The 2,605-nt window shown below is 37.3% G+C and overlaps 1 long non-coding RNA gene across 1 annotated transcript; it reads left to right on the top strand.

Moving 5' to 3' along the window:
- Positions 1 to 892: 892 nt before the first annotated feature.
- Positions 893 to 2,293, top strand: LOC131513473 (uncharacterized). Its single transcript, XR_009262599.1, has 2 exons — positions 893 to 1,213; positions 2,014 to 2,293. It is a non-coding gene; the product is annotated as an uncharacterized LOC131513473 (long non-coding RNA).
- Positions 2,294 to 2,605: the final 312 nt, after the last annotated feature.

The following is a 2,605-nucleotide window of genomic DNA, read 5'->3' as shown; positions in this document are numbered from 1 at the left end:
TCATCCAGAAAACACAGAGAGATAAAAATGGGAATCTATAAAAGGTAGATAATAAGTCATAGAAAACAGAATGACAAATTCCAATAAAATTCCACCAGAAACTCAAGAGAAGAAAATAGAAAATAAGGAAGAGGTAATATTTACAGAGTTATATTTCAGAATTCATGAGATACCTGACTTCAGGATGACTGACCCCAATCGAGGTAGAGACACTTGGACACACAGTAATGACACTGGAGGACACTAAAAACAAAACAAAAAAAGTTTGTAAATTCAACATGCAAGAAAAAAAAATATGGATTCTCTATAGGAGAACACAACTAGATGGGTAGCAAATCTTTTACTACAGCCAGTAAAAGCCAGAGACAACAGAATAATATATTCAAATGACATATATGCAAAGACTTAAAACAGGTGTGTGAGTTAGCCATGTGAATTTCAGACAGGAGTGTTGGGAGAACATTTGTGGCCAAGGTAATGGGGCTACAAAGTCTATAAGACAAGGATATGGCTTGTTTGCTCAAGGAAAAGACCAGGATGGCCAGAGTATACAGAGAAAAGAGAACAGAAGAAGCAGGTGAAATCAAAGAAGAAACAGGATTAGGTTGTGTGGAGCCCTATAAGCTAAGTAAGAACTTCTTTTTCACTTTTAGTGAAGTGAGTCATTGCAAAGTTCTGAGTGGAGAAGCAACATGATTTGATTCACCCTTTAAATTGACTACAGTGAGAGTTTTGAAAACAGTCTATTAGAAAGCAAGTGTACTAGAGTGCTTGGGTGGCTAGATCGGTTAAGCATCTGACTCTTTGTTTTGGCTCAGATCATGATCTCACAGTTTGTAAGATGCAACAATGCATGGAGTTCTGAGCTGACAGTGCAGAGCCTGCTTGGGATTCTCTCTCTCTCTCTCTCTCTCTCTCTCTCTCTTTCTCTCTTTTTTTCTCTCTCAAAATAAATAAACTTTAAAAAAAAGAGTACAATTAGGGAAACCAACTAAGAGGCTGTTGGAGTAATCCAGGCTTGGACTTTGATATTGGAATAGTGGAAGTGGTAAAAACCATTCTGATTCTGGGGCCATTTTGAAGATGGAGTCAACAGGATGTCCTGATTGATTAGATGCAGTGTGTGACAAAGAGAAGAATCAAGAATGATTCAATGATATTGGGATTGAGAAGCTTGAAATATAAAATTGGATTCAGCTGTGACGAAGAGGCTGTAAGTGAAGCTCATTCAGGGAGAGAGTACTAGTTGGGCTGTTATGTTTGATAAAATAATGCTTATATATAGAATGAAGTTTCTAGAAATAAGATACTTCACCAGTTTTTTTTCTATCACTTAACCCTGACCTCACCTCTATAAACCCCTGCTTCATGAAACTCTTTTCTTTTTTTTAATGTTTATTTGATTTTGAGAGAGAGAGACATAGACAGAGACAGAGATAGAGCGTGAGCTGGAGAGGGGCAGAGAGAGAGGGAGACACAGAATCAGAAGCAAGCTCCAGGCTCTGAGCTGTCAGCACACACAGCCTGATGTGGGGCTAGAACTCATTAACCGTGAGATCATGACTGAGCCAAAGTCAGACACTCAACTGACTAAGCCACCCAGGCACCCTTGAACTCTTTTCAGTTGCCTTGTCTTATATTTCTGTTTTCTTTTACAACTAGGGATGATATAATTATGAAATGAAATATTGATTAATGTAATACAAACTCTTCCACCTGCTTGGGTCCCGAATGCCAAAATCTTTTAAAGTATGTATGTTGGCATAAATTAATTTTCAGAACTAAAAAGAAGTCACTAGATTTAATTAGGAGTATGCTACATGCATTTATCTTAACCAAATGTCAAATAATGAAAATAATATATGCTATATTAATGGAATGTTCATAAATAGTAAATGACCTGAAGTTTCCCATGGTTAATTCACATGCCATGATCTACTACCATAAGAACAATTAAGGATAAATCCTATGTATTTGGGATGTTTTCTTTACTTTGTTTTGTTTCTTTCCTAGGCTGAAAGTCAACAATGGCGTATCCTGGCAGAGTCTAAGAATGCTCTAGGTCACATTCCCCTAAAAAGAGAAGAGGCTAATGGACAAAGACTGTGTCCAAAATTATAATGAACTGACAAAGAGAGAATTTCAAAACAGGAAACTCTGGGTGTTTGGGGAAAAAAATGGATGTGAAAATGTGGAATTTGTCAATTAACTCTGCAAAGATGAGACACAAAACAGGCTTAATGCTGATGGATGTGTAGACTCTCCCAAGGAATAAAGTAAAACTTCTATCTTCTTTTTCAAAATTTCACCTGTGAATTCATACACATCTTCTGAGTCTCATCTTCCTGTTCCTTGTGTGTGGGACCACGTACGATGGGGAAGGACAGTGCCCTGCAATACCACAGTTACACAAAACAGATGCAGCTCCAGCATTCACACCTACTCAAGCAGTGCCCCTAACAGGTGTCATGCTGGATAACACACTTGCTTTCCAAAACTCAGAATAAATTAGAGAGAAAGAAATAAAAGCCATACTTTTTAGGACTATGTTTATATTGAAATTTAAACACCCCAGTGAAAGGGATTTACATAAAAGAATATGACC

Source organism: Neofelis nebulosa, chromosome 6 (assembly GCF_028018385.1).
Source record: "Neofelis nebulosa isolate mNeoNeb1 chromosome 6, mNeoNeb1.pri, whole genome shotgun sequence".
NCBI classification, from domain to species: Eukaryota; Metazoa; Chordata; class Mammalia; order Carnivora; family Felidae; genus Neofelis; species Neofelis nebulosa.
Note: the sequence above shows the minus strand (reverse complement) of the source record. Positions and strands in the feature narration are given on the sequence as shown.